Here is a 17,266-nt window from a genome sequence, read left to right on the forward strand (position 1 = left end):
CTCATGCATTTAATTTCTTCTGCATTTTGCTTTTCCCTAAAATGTACTGATGCACAACTTACTCTAATTTTTCTTTGCTGTTACTTGTGTACTATGCCTTCATCTTCCATGTATTGAAGAGCGTCCACTCCCACCTCCCGGCCGTTCTTAGTTTCTAAATATAGTACACCGGTAAATAGCCTCAGGTTCTCTATGGTTACCTCCTATTACTCACCAGGACAATTATAAAACTTCATTTTCATGAATATTTGTGGAGCTTGAAACTTCTAAATATAGCATGACAAGACATGATACTAGGCACCTAATCTACTTGTTAGTCCTAATGACTAAAGTTGAGTGGAATAGGCCAGAGGCAAAATAGGCAAAATAAAACATGAGTTGCCTAAAATATCTTGGTGCATTTCAATGGCTCTGAAATGTTCTATGATCTTATAAGAATAAGTTATTTTATTACCAAAATCTACAGTTCCTTAGGCATATACTGTAGTCTAAATAACTCTCATAATAACTAATTAGATTTCTTGGGCTGAGTGCATTGTTCAGACAAGGTGGACCTAAAGAATACAAAGGTAAAACTGAAACAAACAAAAGGAGCCTTGAAAAATGTGTATCTTAGCTATGTATTTATTCCCCTTTTATATGACCCAGTAGCTATAGTTCCATGGGCAAGATTGATTATGTGCCATAAAGTTGTTGTCAACTCTTAGTGACACTTAGATGGATTTTTACCATGATAGGACAATATACAGGTAATTAATAATATGAAATACAAAGTATTGAACCACAGGAAGCATATCACATAATACACAAAGTTAAAATCAATAGCAAGAGGATGGTAACCTGCTGATAACATTGTATGATCACGTGCTTGTTCAGTGATTCAGTGATTAGGGAAGAAAAAAGATGGAAAGAGCATAAGCTCTTAAATTTAAAGACAGATCCTGTTGGTAATATCTCCAATTTTCCAGGAACTTCTAAAAGCTACTTGTATATATGTTTTCCCTCTTTAATTTGCCTCCCCAACTTCACAAATGAGGCAAATAAAATAGGAACAAATAGGCTGACATAGCATTACTTGGAACTGGGCTCAGAAAGTGCTTCATATGGCAACACATTAGCAGAACATGTTTGTATCAGCCAGTGATGTCTCCAGACTGTTTTCAAAGATAGCCCCCATAAAACACATTGCAGTAATTTGATAAGACATTTCCCAGCATGTGAATAACAGTTGTGAGATATCTTCACCAAGGTAGGTTAATTGGTTTATCAGCCTGAACTGATAAAACTCTCCATTTGTAATCACGGTTTTGCCTTGACATGTGAACACTTCTTTTATTTACTACCACTGTTACCACTGCAGGATGCTTTATCCATACATTTTACTAGTTATTTCTTTTCATTTTTAAAATTTTATTTAGGAAAATTACATACTATACATTCCTTTAATAACTTGGACCATCTTATAAAATACAAGTGCAGTATAATCTATCATAAAAGATTATAATGAAATAACAAATGTAAAACACTAAAAAGTAAAGCAATAAGCACTTACTGTTAAAACACCAAAAGATATATGAATGAATGAATGAATAAAAATAAAGACTTAGGTGAATAAGTATATTTTCATCTCCTTCCTAAAATATATTTTTTTAAATCATGTTTTATTTTAAAGACAGTTTCCATTTTTATTTCCTGTATAGAAGCTTTATGGAGGGTTATAGATAAGTTTCAGTGGCTGGAGACCAAACTTAACATTCTTGAGGAGGGTAAGGTCACAGATAGCCAGCTTGGTGTAGTGGTTAAGGCAGCAGGCTAGAAACTGGGAGACCGTGAGATCTTGTCCCACCTTAGGCACAGAGCCAGCTGGGTGACCTTCAGCCAGTCACTCTCTCTCAGCCCTAGGAAGCAGGCAATGGCAAACCGCTTCTGAAAAACTTTGCCAAGAAAACTGCCAGGGCTGGGCCAGGCAGTCACCAGGAGTCAACAATGACTCAAGACACCCCCCCACCGCCCAAAAGCAGTCACAGGGCAGGCAATGATGAGAAGTAGGCATGCCATGTAATAGATATTGCTGGGGGGGCTTTTCATTTTCAGACTGTGTATATATACCACCTAAAATAGTGTGAATATTTGATAATTTCTCTTTTGAAGGAACAGTGGAAGCCACAAATAAGTAGTTTGGGGATTGCAAATGGCCCTCTGGCCTTAAATTGCAAGATGATGGTTTTTCAATTTGCCCATGAAGAGTGTGCCCTTTGGATTTAAACAGTGTTTCTTTGTTACCCACTATGGTGGTGACAAAGGCTTTTAATGAAATTTCATCCATCACAGACTGCACAGCTGGAGGAGGTGGTGGCGGCAGGGTGTGTGAGTGTTTACACACGCACAGACACTTACAACACATCCATTGAATGTGTCTGAAAGTGAATTTTAAATACGAACTGCTGTCATGTTCCAAATATGAAAGCTATTGATGTTCCATTTGTGGATCTTTTTGATCACATTCCATAATATCAGAGATTTTTAAAAAAACAACTTCATGAATGAGTAATACCACAAGGTGGCAGCAGAAAATTATTTTTGCAAGAATTTCAAAATGAAGTATAAGTAATGTTGCCTCAGCTCTTCTATTGCGCGGTACAAACGTTCTGAGTCTCCTCTGTGCCATAAACAAGGAAAGAGCTGCAGACTGCATCTCTCTCTCTCTATCATCTGTCTGCCTGTCTGTCTATCTCTATCTATTGTCTATCATCTATCTCATGCTGTACTTTTTTCAAGGCCCTATACATTTGGAGAATGGTTTTATTGTCCATCTTTGATCACTGGTGGATCTGTAGACAGCAGTGCAAGAATTTGTTGGGTTGTAATTGCCTAAAGATGGGATGAGAGAAACCAAGGATAATTTTTGTGCAAGACATCAGCATGCATTCATGAACTGTCCCGTCTGCTCCTTTTAAAGCTGTTTTCTAAATGTCTTTTTTAAAAGTAAGATTGGCCTCTGAGAAACATACAAATGGATCAAAGACAGTTCTGTATAACCAGGAGCCAGTGATGCAGTCAGTGCCAGTCAGCAATGGCTACCAAAGCTACTGACCCGTGTTACATCCACAGAGCAAATATCTTCATCCAACAGACTGAAACTGAAAGAAAGTGAAGGCTGCAGCAGTGCAGGCAAAATCTGAGATGGTGGTATGAGGTTTTTTAAAAAACGCTCTTTCTAACTTTTTAGTTTTCAAATGGTTTTGTTTAATAATTCTATATATGTTCTCTAAATTTAAAAAATGCAGAGCTTGAGGGCTTTTGGCAATCTTAGAAAAGTCAACTAAATATAAATACATTGCTCTATTTAAAAAAAATATAACACTTCAAAATGCTTTTAAAACATCTTAGCATATGTAGGCCGTTTTGAAAAAGAGTCAATTTTCTGTTGTAAGCCTTGCTATTTATAAAAAGCTATAAAGAGAATCATAGTTACATTTACAGAACCTTCTCCTCTTCTTAAAAGGGTTCTGTTTTCCAAATGCAATAAAGCTAGCAGCATTAGCAGGATTAGGATCAGTCCTAAAAAGATTGAGCAGTATTCAGTGTTATAGGTAGAACTTCCTCCAGTTCTAACCATCAAATGATAGCCTGTAAAACATACCTGTCTGACTGTTATTCACCTAACTGCTCTTAATGAGTTGCTATCTGCTTAGTCTCTGTGCAGCTGCTCCATCAAAAGTATGAACAACTTGGCCCAAATCTTTTGATGCAACAGAGTGGAATAGTAGCTGAATACAGAAGATGGGGTTGACATCAAGAGTTCCATACAGTAGAGAATCCTATTCAGATGAGATTTGAAGAACATGAAGGCAATAGAGAGTTGGTTTCAGATGCAGCAAGAACCATGCCTTGCCCTTGATTTCCAGGAAGTAATCCTGATTGGGCCCAGAGGAAGATAGCCGTTGAATGAATGACAGTGATGGCAATGGTGAAGAGAAATGATTCAATTTAAGGAAAGGGACTCACTGAACCATTCTTCTCCAAAAGCTCTGGGGATCCAGAAATCACTATTATTTCTCATGTGTACTGAATATGTTAATGTCAGAGTTTCCATTAAAAAGTTCGGTGGGGCAAGGAATCAAGCTGGCATGTTGGCACCTCAAGAGCCACATTGGAGATTGAATTTCTCCTGTGTAGATGCTTCTCATTTAATGATTGGCGCTGGATTATACAATATTTCTGAAAAGCATTCCCATATATCTGTGGAGGTTTCCAGAAATCTGGTTTAATCAAGCAGCAGCAAACTGGTCTACCCCCATTGGTCTTATCTTTTTTATTCTGAACAGTTTCCTGAGAAATGAATGAGCTCTACAAATAGCAGGAAGGCTTTATACATATATTTCCAGGTAACCCAGGTCTGTAATATACCAAGGTTTGAAGTATCAAAGGGAAGGAAGAGTAGAAAAACGGTTTATCTAGAGAACTTCCTCAGTTGAGAATAGTACCGTTTTAAACCATGCTGCTCAAATGGCTTTTTGTTTCTTTCTGCTGAACAATCATCCACTGTGTTCAAAGGATTACCAGGTTGTGTATATAGTTGAGGGATAACAATGCTTTGGACTACAATTCCCATAATACACTGAGCAAGGTATCAAAGATGCATTTATTATTTAAAAAATTATTTAAAAATATTTTAGGTTTAGCCCAATATTCTATTTAGGATATACTCAACACTCTCAAGATAGAAGTTGCAATCCAAAACATCAAAAATTGCAGGGTTGCTTTACAATTATAATATATTAAATTGATTCATATTTCCACTCTATCATTTTCTTTTCTTCATATAAAAATCACAATATATAGCATATATGTTATGTTACACAGCCTAGAAGTATTTTATCCACATTTTCCTCTCTTGTTTGCTATTCTCCTCTGTTTGCTATTCTCCTGATGGTCTTTTGACCTGGGATTTTTAAGTCACTAAATTTTATACTCACTAGGAATTAATGCAATACATTATTCATAATACAATAATTATGCTAAAATCTGGTTTAAGAATTTCAGATTTCTGTTTATACTTCTTTTTACCAATTGCTCTAAACAGAAGTTGGTCTAATTGAAGTAATGACCTTGCTAAATTATAATTCTGGTAACATTGCTGTAGCATTTCAAAGGAATACAGATGTGCTGACTCTTGACTCCTGTATATATGTTGGTGTCCATTTATTTTGCTTACTGAAATATTTTGGCTCAGAGTTTCCATTTTGTTCAGGAAAAGAAGGCTGCCAAACTAGAATTTTGTGAAACAGGATGTAATTGTTATTGATCACTTGTCTTCATTAACAATGGAGTTAACTAGATTAAAGGGAATTTCAGAGATATGTCAGTATCTTGCATACATGATTAACATTATCCAGTCCTGCCAGTAAACTGACCTTTGGTATCCAAATTATAAAAACAGCCATACAGTTCTTTGAGGGCAGAGTAATACTGCTTACCCCAAAACTTATTCATTTTGGCTGCATAGTCAAGAGTACTTTTCAGTGTGACTTGTTTTGGAAAGGGTAACCCGAATGCCATGAACATATAAGAGTGCTGAGGCATTCAAATTCTAACTCAAAATACCATGTGTTTCATTTTGTACCTTATTTGTAGTCATACATTTTTATTAGTTAGATTAGGGAATTAGCACTTGCTAGCAAACTGTAAATTAGGGATTTCAAAATGAGATCAGTGTAGGCAATTAATTCAGTGCAACTCTTCAGAATAAATCTGTTTACACTTAAGTACTCAGGTGCAAACCCCTGAAGTCAGCAATGCACATTTATTTGCAGCATACAGTTTCTAAAATGTCATCTAACAAAATGGTGGTGATGCAATTTATGCCCAGTGAGCTAAAATGTATACACCTGTAGATGGATGACATTAACTCTAATGCAATTTGAACCTCTGCAATCTTACAATGATTGTATGGACTCCCAAATCTCATTCTACATCACACATTTGTTGCTGCAAAGAAAGCAATTTTTTAAAGAAAGCTAAAACTACTAAACTATCACAGTAATTTAGGCAAAACTCTCACATTTACCTTGGTTCAAGCAAATAAATTAATATGTATATTTAGTATGTCTATGTGCATTTTTTATCTTTAGAAACCCTTGGTTGCCTATGTAATATTGGAATAACAATAACAATAATACATTTTTATGATGTGAACATATACCTTTATATTTTTAATCTTCTTTTTTTAATCCATTCATTTGTGTCTGATTCTTGGAGACTGCCTGGACAAGTCCCTGAAGTTTTCTTGGCAAGGTTTTTCAGAAGATGTTTGCCCTTGCTTCCTTCCTAGGCTGAGAGAAAGTGACTGGCCCAAGGTCACCCAGCTGGCTTTGTACCTAAGATGGGACTAGAACTCTTGGTCTCCTGATTTCTAGTCTGATGCCTTAACCACTACACCAAACTGGCTCTCTATATCATATTAGTTTAATTAATAGGGGAGGAGCCAATTAATAAGTCTTAAATTATGCATGGTAGTTATTGGCCATAGAATAGAGTATAATCTGGCAGCAGTTGTGAACTGTATATGGGATGGTAAAAACTAAGGAGACTGAAAGGATATGTGACTTCCAGTGGGAATTAATGGCAGTTTAGTCATCTTTGGAGACAGTGGAGATGGCACTACAGTCTGTACCTGGCAGCTTCTGCCGGATGCCCAACTTTCTCCGGATCAAGGAGGAAGCAAGAAATTGACCCATTTGATCTCTGGACAGCCATTCCCTGTGAGCAAATCACAAAAACGGAAGCTTTTGTGATTGGCTTGCGAGTTGAACAGCTGGGAGGTGAGAGATTCCAGCTTTGTTCACAGCTGTGGTGCAGCCTAATTATGGGCATTAGAACCTGCTGCAGGTATGGACTTTTCCAAATTATTTTCTTGAATATGGATTACAAATGTCTAATGTGGAATATAAATGAAGCAAATGCACCCCAAAAAAGAAAACATGTTGTTTCATTATTTGAGAAAATTAATACAAGATATAATTTGTCTTCAAGAGACTTGTATTAGAAAAAAGGACATAAAATATTTGACCTGTAAGAATTTAGGAGAAGAATTTATTTCAGCAGGTGTAAAAAAGACTAATGGAGTTGTTTTATATATTAATCCACAAATAATGCCAAAATTGATGTAGACAGATGACCATGATAGATTTGTTGGAGTGGAAGTGAAATGCAAGGAATTAAATCTATAGTTCTAGAACTAATGCTCCAAATAAAGATAAAAGATATTTTTAAAAACATCTTATGGGACAATTGGTAAGTCTTTCATATGAAAACTGGTGCTTGATGGGAGATTGGAATGGAGTGGTCTCCCCACAGTTAGACAGAACATTGGAAAAGAAAATTAAAACCACTCAAGGTAAATTACCAAAAACTTTTTTTTTTAATTTGATGGACAAATTAGCCTTAGTGGACATATGGAGATATAAAAATGATAATTCCAAAGAATATACTTACTTTTCAGAAAAGCATAGATCATTCTCAAGAATAGATATGATTTGGATTTCAAAGAATTTGGCTACTAAGATTTCATAAATTGAGATTTTACTGAAGACTCTTTCTGACCATAACTTGGTTGCTCTGATTCTTAAGAGAAAATCCACTTCCTTTAGATGGAAATTAAGTGAAATGTTACTAAAAAAGGAGTTGATAGTGAAAGACTGTAAAAAGAAGTTAACTGAATTTTTTGAGAATACCTTCAACAAAGGTACTGAATTAAGAACAGTTTGGGATAAAAGTAAAGCTTTCATGAGAGGGTATTTTATTCAGCATAATGTTGAATTGAAAAAGAAGACTCAGGAGAAGATGCAAACCATTCTGGCTGAAATAAAAAGAGGAGGAATTCAAGAAAACACCAGAAAAGTTAAGTATCTTGCATCAAATTAAACATTTACAGCAACAGTTATCAATGTTAACAGTGAGAGAACTGGAGACTAAGATGAATTGACTTCCAGCAGGAGAATGGCAGCCTAAACTGTGTCTTTCATGATCTCCATGGTAGACTGGTCATTGCAGCAATTTTTCTGGACTCAGGTAGGCTTCCTTAGAGCCAGAAGTGTTCTCCAGGGCAAGGAGAACCCCATGAATCACCCATGTGCTCTCTGGATGGCTGTTTGCAACCAGAAGACTGCAAAATGGCATTTTGGGATTGAATGGTGAGTGATCAGCTGAGAGGCAGGACTGTCACCTTTTCCCATGCTGCACTGAAGCTGAAAATGGACTCTAAAGCTGCTCACCCCATTTCTATAACAACGAGGGGTTTTTTACCTATTTGTTACCAAAGAGAGGCTTTTTACAGCAAAGAAAAGCAGCATCTCTTGGTGACTTTCATTATTTTTGGAATTTATTAATTTGGTAACTTGGCTCTTTTAATACATAATTTGTAACACTGAGAACTAAAGATTTTGGTTTTTTACTTTTTTTTTTTTTTTTAACAAAGTGAGTTCTGAAGAATAAAAAGATTTTTCCTACTTTGTTGAATATGTGGACTGGAATTCTGACCTATTTGCTTTTACATTTCCATGGGAACTTTTTGCTATTACTTTCCATTTCCTTGATTGGCCACTTAGCTGAGGAAGTATTCAGTTTCAGTCTTAGTGGGCTTTACCTTCCTGAGGCACTAGAGGGCACCATAATTTACTGTGGAGAGCTATGGAGGAAATTAAAGCCATCCTTAAAGAATTCTACCAGGAAGTCATTCAAGTTCTGGACCATCTCTTACAACTTGTGGAGTCCAAACTGTCCCAACAATTGAGAGAAGCTGACAAGGTTGAAAACTGTCCCAAATAGAAAGTGACTTCTCCAAAGAAGAAGATGAGAATGGGTGACTTGGATTCAAAAAGTGAAGGAGGGATGCAAAAGGTTGTGATGCTGCCGCATCAAGACCAAGAAAGAGAATTAGGCTTTAAAGGCTGGAAGGTTCCTGAAGAATGTTTGGACTTTTCAAGCCAGGCTGAAAAATTTGAGTGTGATGAGAAGAAAGCTCTGTGTGTAATCCCGAGACATGTAAATGCCTTGGTTTACTTTGGAGTGGGCTAACTGTTTAAATGTGTTTATCAGGATGGTTCCTTAAAGGTTTGGATAAATGTTTTTGCTGTTTGGATGACACTTAGATTTTTGGTAAAAGGGTATTAATAAAGTTACTTTTCTAAACGTATAATAGCAACAAGATGTTGGCAGGTTATTTTGTTTTAGTTAAAATGCCTTGGTTTACCTTGGTAATTGTTTAATTATATTTATCAGGAGGGTTTTTTTAAGGGTTGGGATGGATGCTTTTGTTTTTATTTTTTGGGTATGATTTGCATAAATAACAACAGTACTAAGATGTAGTTCGGCTATTTTTTTTGCTTAGTTGGCAGATAGGAGTAAATTATAGTGAAGAAGGAGAATGTATATTAGTTTAATAGGTGAAAAATTATGTTTGAAGGGGTTTCTTATGTTCTCTAACTGGGAGGGAAAACATGTTTTAGAAGGGGATGCTATACTGAGAATTGAAATGTTTTATAGAAATAATGCTTACAGTAATCTAAATTGGAGTAAGAGGTTGATATTTATTTATGTATATCTTTGCTGTAGAAAGTTGGAAGTCACTCTGTAGTAGTTTTGTTTGTATTTTGTTTTTAATTTCTTCTCTTTTCTTTGTATGTCTGTATTTCATTCTTGTTAGTTTTTATCTATATGTTGAAAAAATGTAATAAAGTTCTTTAAAAAAAGAGACTGAGATGAATTATGCTAAGCAAAAGAGGACAGCACGTTAATGAACTCCTGATTTTTAAAATTCATTTTAGTTCTTTTATTTAGTTTTATTCAAGTTGTTTTAGTATTTTTCTTTCTTTATTCAATTCCTTATCTCCCATCTATTTTTATTTTATTTTTAGGAATTAGAATTAATATCTAAATTACTTTTAGTTTTTTAGTAATTGGAAATAAGACTTTTTTTGGTACCCTAGGGTATTGTACACAATTTCAAATGCAGTGCAAAAGAACTTTGAATTTGCAAATAAACCAGGGAAATGGTTAGCATATAAATTAAGAAAGGAGAAAGAAAAGAAGATGATTTTGAAACTTCAGGAAGGTGGTACTGTACTAACAGACAGTGGGACTATATTAAAAACCTTCCATCAGTATTCTAATCTGTATAAGGGAGAGGATATTTCTCTCAAAAAACTGAATGATTACTTAAAAACAATTTGCCAAGGTTTACAGAACATCAAAGACAAATTATGAATAGTCCTATAACAACAATGGAAGCATCTGAAGCTATAAAAAAGATTAAACCAGGAAAAGTGGCAGGACCAGGTAGACTACCAGGTTCTTATTGGAAATGCTTTGAGGATGAAATTTTACAACCACTTCAGAATAGGATGAACTCTATTTTACAGGGAGCTATAATGCTAGAGTCCTGGAAAGATGCTAGTATAGCATTACTACCTAAGGAGGGAAAAGAACTGAGTTTACTAATGAGTAGACTAAAAGAATTTGGTGCATTAACTGGTTTTAAGATCAACAAACAAAATACAAAGATATTAGTTAAAAAATATGAAGATACAAAATCAAGAGGAACTGATGAACAAAACAGGTTTTAAAATGGAGAAAAAGGTTAAATATTTGGTGTCACTTTGACTAACATGAATTGTATGTTGTTTCAAAATAGTTATGTTAAGACATGGAATGAAGTTAAAAAAGATAAGATGGGAAAAACTGCAATTGTCATTGTTGGGAAGAATTTCTGTGTTTAAGATGAAAGTTTTACCTAGAATGTTATTTTTTTTTTCAGACAATACCTGTTTTGACAACTGATGTACCATTTAAACAATGGCAGAAAGATATTTCAAACTTTGTGTGGCAAGCAAAAAATCACGAATTAAGTACAAAGTGCTACAGGATGCTAAAGAAAGAGGAGGTTTAGGTTTACTGGATTTGAAATTGTACTTTACAGCTTGTTGTCTAGTATGGATGAAAGATTGGGTGACTTTGAGAAACAGGAGGTTACTAGAATTAGAAGGGCATGATTTGAGATTTGGATGGCACGGCTATTTATGGTTTGATAAAGTCAAAGTTAATGTAGATTTTAAGAATCATTTTATTAGATGTGCTATATTAAGGGTATGGAATAGATACAAAGCAGGGCTGTCTCTGAAAATTTATTTATTTATTTATTGAACTTCTCAATCACCCAACTCATATACAACAACTCTGGGTGGTTTACAAATAATAAATTCCTTTATGGATGTCACCGCAAGAAGCATTTTATAGAAAAGAAATGATAACTAAGCATAAATGGTTAACCTATGGTGACATATTGGTTTTTTTGCTGTGGATTTAAAATTATAATCAAGAGAGGATTTGATATCTGAAGGTTATATATGCAAATGGTTTACATATGTTCAGTTACTAGAAATATTTAAAACAGATAAAAGGATTTTTGATTCTGAACATGGTAAAACTGAATCTGAAGTTGAACTCTGTACAAATGCTGAACATGTTATTACTAAGATGTATAATCTTTTATTGAAATTAGAAAGAGAAGATGAACAAGTTAAAGACTGTATAATAAAATGGGCTAAAAACTTTGGGTATAATATACAAATGGAACAATGGGAGAATATGTGGATGAAAGGACTGAAATTTACACTGTGTTATAATCTTATAGAGATTATAAAATTTTTATAAAATGATGTATTGTTGCTAATTGTCACCAAATAAATTGGTGTACAAAGGGACCTCAAATGTATGTTGGAATTGTGAACAACAAGAGGGACTTTATCATTTTTACTGGACATGCAAAAAAGCTAAAAAAAATGGGATTAAATACATATTTTAGCTCAGAAGCTTTTAAAGATTCATATAAAATCAAAACCAGAGACTTTTCTTTTGGGACTGATAGACAAACTGTTAGAAGGAACCCATGGAACTTTGGTTTTTATATATGGTAACGGCAGAGAGGCTTTTATGTATCCAAAAGTAAGATTCAGCATTACCTACAATGGAAGAATGGATGGTGAATTTGATGGAGTTGGCTGAGATGGCAAAATTGGTAGCTTTGATTAGAGAAAAGACATTGACTAATTTTAATGTTGTTTGGAAACCCCTTTCGGAGTTTTTGCATGAAACAGAAAAAAATGAAATATGGTATCTGATCATTAGAAATAATAATGGACAACAGAATTAATGAAAGCTATGTTGTAAACTTAGAGTAAGAGTTTAATGCAAATGTATACTTCTATCTGTAGCAAAGAAAGTTGGAAGTCATTCTTTTTCTGTATTTTCTTTCTTTTCTTTTCCTGAACTTTTGACCTTGCTCTCTTTTCTATTTTGTTTTCTTTTTTCATTTCTGGTTAGCTCTTATCTTTTTATCTTGAAATCTTGATATAGTTTAATAAAAAAAGAAAGGATATGCAAAAGAATATCTTCAAACTAGGAAACTGAAAAAATAGGAGACATAATTCAATGTATGCTAACATTAAAAAATAGCTTTACAAATATGCTAATTGTGTCTTTTGAACTTTGGAATTAATGGAAGAATGAGGTATTTGTGAACAGCTTAATGAAACTTTGAATGCAAAAAGCAAACAAGCAAACAAGCAAACAAATCAAAACAGGTAAATCCTATGGAAAGGTTTAAGGGGTTGCAGTATAGTTTCTTTCAAATTTCTTTGGTGGTTTGAGTATACATTAACAATACAGTGTGGCCAAGGGTGCTGGTATTGTTATGCACTACTTTCTTCACTCCAGCTGTCTGGCTGTGTACATTTCCTGATTTTAAAAGACCCTACAGAAAGATTTCTCCCTTGAAAATTCACTTGAAAACCTCTTAAGCTTTAGCTGAGCTGTGGGAAGCCATGCAGGGTAGAAACCATTGGAAAGATCTTTCTCAAAGGAAAAATAGGACAATCACATATACTGAGCTCTTGATCACTTCATAATTAAGAGAAGTGCCAGAACCACACTTCTAAATAAATAAATATTTATTTATTTCCATTGCACTCAATCGGAATGGTAACATAAATGCAAAATCTATTTTTAGCAGAATACTATCATTCACAATAATTAGAATATTTAATCTCAGGGCTCAGCTGCATGCATGTTTTGCTGTAGTGACATAGCAGGGAGACTTTGGGGCATATAAGCCAATTTTGGAATATTGCCACATACATATAATAATTCTGGGGTCACTGCCACTGATATTCAATCCAAACCTTGATAAAAGTATTGATAAAATTCATTCTTGACATTTGTTGGAAACACGGTGAAACGTACTGGACCAAGGACAATATCACAAAAGATAACACATGCTTATTTCAGTATCAGCCCACAATGTAATACAGGGTATTTTCTGCATTTGCATTTCCCACTGTAAACATAGGCATGGCAGAAAGTGCAGCTGTCTTACTGAAACAAAGAAACCATCAATATATCTATGTAGCTTCTCTTATTTGGTTAAGAAATACACAGCTACAATACAATATTGTACAATTGTGAAATTTCACTGGCCTTTTCTCATTTAAGAAGAAACTCCTAATCTCTATATAGTAGAATTTGCACAGTAGGCACGCACAATTTCTTAAACAGTTAGCAACCACAATAGCTCTATGAGGAGCACATTAGAGAAGAGAAAGAAATTTGCATTTATAATTGCTCTGATCCAACTCAAGCTGCTACAAAAGGAAGTAATTTTCATTAATTCCTCCATCACCTGAACATCTTATGCTTTCCCCAAAGAATAGATGAGTATCTCCCCTACACTACAGTGTACAAGACTGTAGGAGGAAAGATACATTGACAAACATTTTCTCATGCCACTCCATTGCTGGAAGCCTCTATTGCATCTTCCATACTTCTGGGTCTGATGCCATTCACTTCCTGAATTTGTAATTTCAATGCACTTAAACTGCAGCCTTATTTATATTACCTTGGAGTAAGTTCAACTGAGCATACAGAGCTTATTTCCATAAACAGGATTGCTATTTGTCATTTTGCCATAGCGTGTTATCACTTTAATAAAAGCACTAGTATATCTTGAATAGCTCAAACATTGCTGTAATGTCTGGTTCAGTTGCACTTGTCAACAAAATCAAACAACAACCATCCAGTTCAATTTAATTTAATGTTTGCTGGCATGACACACTATAAAAGTACTGTCAAACATGTATAAAATGGAAACAGAACTCTCAAGATGTTTAATAGAGATCAGTAAACTTTGTTCAGCATATATGGTTAGAGGTTAAACCACTTGTGTCCAATTGTACTCATTCTCTACTATAAGGTACATAGAACCACCATTGTAGAAAGCAGCTTAGCTTTTAATCCCCCGTTCCTCCTGAAGTTAATTGACATGTATTTGGAGTTGCTGTTCTTGTGGCAAATAACAACTTCACTCAACTAATAGAGCAGAGTACAAACTAAAGGGAAACATCATGCAGTTGATGCAGTTCATCCTTATGTTATTATATGGTGAGAATAAACTCTTTACCCAGTTAAGGATTTTTTTAAAAAAGCCAAAATAAATAGTTTTAGTTGTTAAGAAATGCGCATCTTCTAAATAAACTACCAAAACAGGTTACATTTTTGGTGGCCAAAAGATGCAGAAATGAATAGGCAATCCAGGCAGTAACTGATAGGGTGCAGCTTGAGAATGCAGGAGAAATAAATCCACATGAAGTGACAGGTTCCTGAAGCACAAAACCGATAATATGCCATGAAACCCCAGGTTCCTCCATATACATGCTCAGTGTACCATGTTTGAAAGCAAAGACTTGACAATTTGAACTAGCATATGTGCTTACCCTTTAGAGTTAGCTTTCTCACTCAGTATATGTGTTCAAGAAACTTTTAAAATTGAGGATGGCGGAGGCAATATATGTTATGTGGTAAATTGAGAAAATATAATGGAAGAACTCTGGAAAGATAAGAAAATATAGAGATGGCATGTGAATGCTAGCTCAAAAAAAAAAAAGATGCAGCTGCTTCAAGGTGTTGCAAACAGCTACAACATTTGCACTACCATGTGTTCTGAAGCACTTTTAGGATGTTGTATCTGAAATATTTCAAGGGACTACTTTTACCAATAGACCTGAGCCAGGTAAGATTTAGTTTGATAAAGAGATTTGAACATTTGAGGTGATCTGACTAATTTTGCTGGCCATTCACAAAATTTCTTCAGCACTAGCTGGTTAAAGGTTCTGGCTAGTGTCTCGTGGGGTTGGGAAGCAATTCAGCCTCCTCCCATCCTTCCTGCACATGCTGCCCAGAGCTCCTGGATAACATGTCCTGAGGAAGGCATGCTGGCCAAGAACTGTAATCAGTGGGTACCAAAGCACTACAAAGCCCTCTTTAGTGATAGGGTTCTACGTTAGTATCATATTTTTCCCATACCAATACTTGAACTAGTTGTGATAAGACACTATTATTGCAAATAATAGAAAAAAAGCAAGCCAGTTTGGTATAGTGGTTAAGGCATCAGGCTAGAAACTGGGAGACTGTGAGTTCTAGTCCCACCTTAGCCACAAAGTCAACTGGGTGACCATGGGCTAGTCACTCTGTCTCAGTCCTAGGAAGGAGGCAATGGCAAACCACTTCCAAAAAACCTCTCCAAGAAACTTCAAGGACTTGTCCAGGCAGTCTCTGAGAATTGGACTTGGATTAAAAAAAGAAAAAGGAAAAAAGCATAACAATGAAGAAAATCAACTACTACAAATTTTAGGATTCCTATAAAAAGCAGACTCCAGTTTCAATCCTAGGTCTCTTTTTCCCACTCTTGTACTGTTCAAACATCCCAAGTGTGCTGAAGAAACTTGTTCCTAGTGGAGTCATAGCACTGGTAAAGATCTGTTGGGAAAATGGATGAAATGATGAGATGGAGACTATATCTCTTTGGTCCCATGCTGTGTTCCACTCACCTAAGATTCATGAGGATGACTTTTGGTAATAGAAAATGGATTATGTGCATTTGAGGCTAGATCAATCCTATCCATGTGCTTTTTGACCCTTCTGAACAAACTTAAAAGGTTATTGATGAGTGGCTTACCTTCAGAGAAATAATGTTTTTCAGTGAGACTGATCCTTCTATATGCCTGATAATTTTATGTGTGTGTGTGTGTGAGTTCTTATTCTGTTCTTATTATTTGTTGCTTTGTTTTTATTGTTTCTGCTGGCTTTTAATCCTATGTTCACCATTCAGAGTTGCAGCTGCAATATGGATGGCCATGTAGATCACTATAATAATGGCATATTATATATACAGTACATAGTATTAATACCAAACACTTTCCAATCTTTAGATACTGGGTACAATTACATATTTTATTAGAATAACAATAATTTTATGCCTGAGTTCTTCAAGAATTCATGTATAGATACCACTGATATCCTTTGATTTGTTCCATTTCAACTATTTTAATTTGTAATGAGGACAAATTAAATTAAACCCTTGTCACAACTAGTTGCCTTCTTCAGATGCTAATCCGGACCCTGTGAATTCAGGATGTTTATCCTATATCTATATTTTCATAGTGATTTATTAGCATCTCTGTAATCCCCTGAACTTTAATACACTTTAATTTCCTTTTTATCTGATATGTCTTTAGATGTTTTCTTGACAGAAATGAATAATTAATTTCTGGCTTAATGATTTTTCTGAAATGACTTTCAGAATAGTTAGATAAATAGATAGATAGATAGATAGATAGATAGATAACCACTATGGAGAATAAGAGGAGATTTTTGCTTTCAACAGTAGAGAATAACAGGACTAAGATTCTGTGGGACTTCCAAATCCAGATGGCCAATCACTAGACATCATGGTAGTAGACAAGGAGCAGAAGACAGCAGTGGTGATAGATGTAGCAGTGCCAAGTGACAGCAACATCAGGAAGAAGGAGCATGAGAAGCTGGAGAAGTACCAGGGCCTGAAAGAGGAACTAGAGAGGGTGGGGAAAGTGAAGGCCAAAGTGGTCCCAGAGGTGGTAGGAGCACTCAGGGCTGTGACTCCTAAGCTGGGAGAGTGGCTCCAACAGATCCCAGAAACCACATCAGAGCTCTTTGTCCAGAAGAGTGCAGTGCTAGGAACAGCTGAGGTACTGCACAGAACCGCCAAACTCCCAGGCCTCTGTTAGAGGACCCAAGGTTGAAGAAGACATACCCACATAGGGGTGAGAAGGGAATTTTTTAAAATATATGTAGCTTGCATTCTTAATTTGACAACGTTGTGCTTTATCATTCTCCTTAA

This window comes from Candoia aspera, chromosome 7 (genome assembly GCF_035149785.1).
Source record: "Candoia aspera isolate rCanAsp1 chromosome 7, rCanAsp1.hap2, whole genome shotgun sequence".
NCBI lineage: Eukaryota > Metazoa > Chordata > Lepidosauria > Squamata > Boidae > Candoia > Candoia aspera.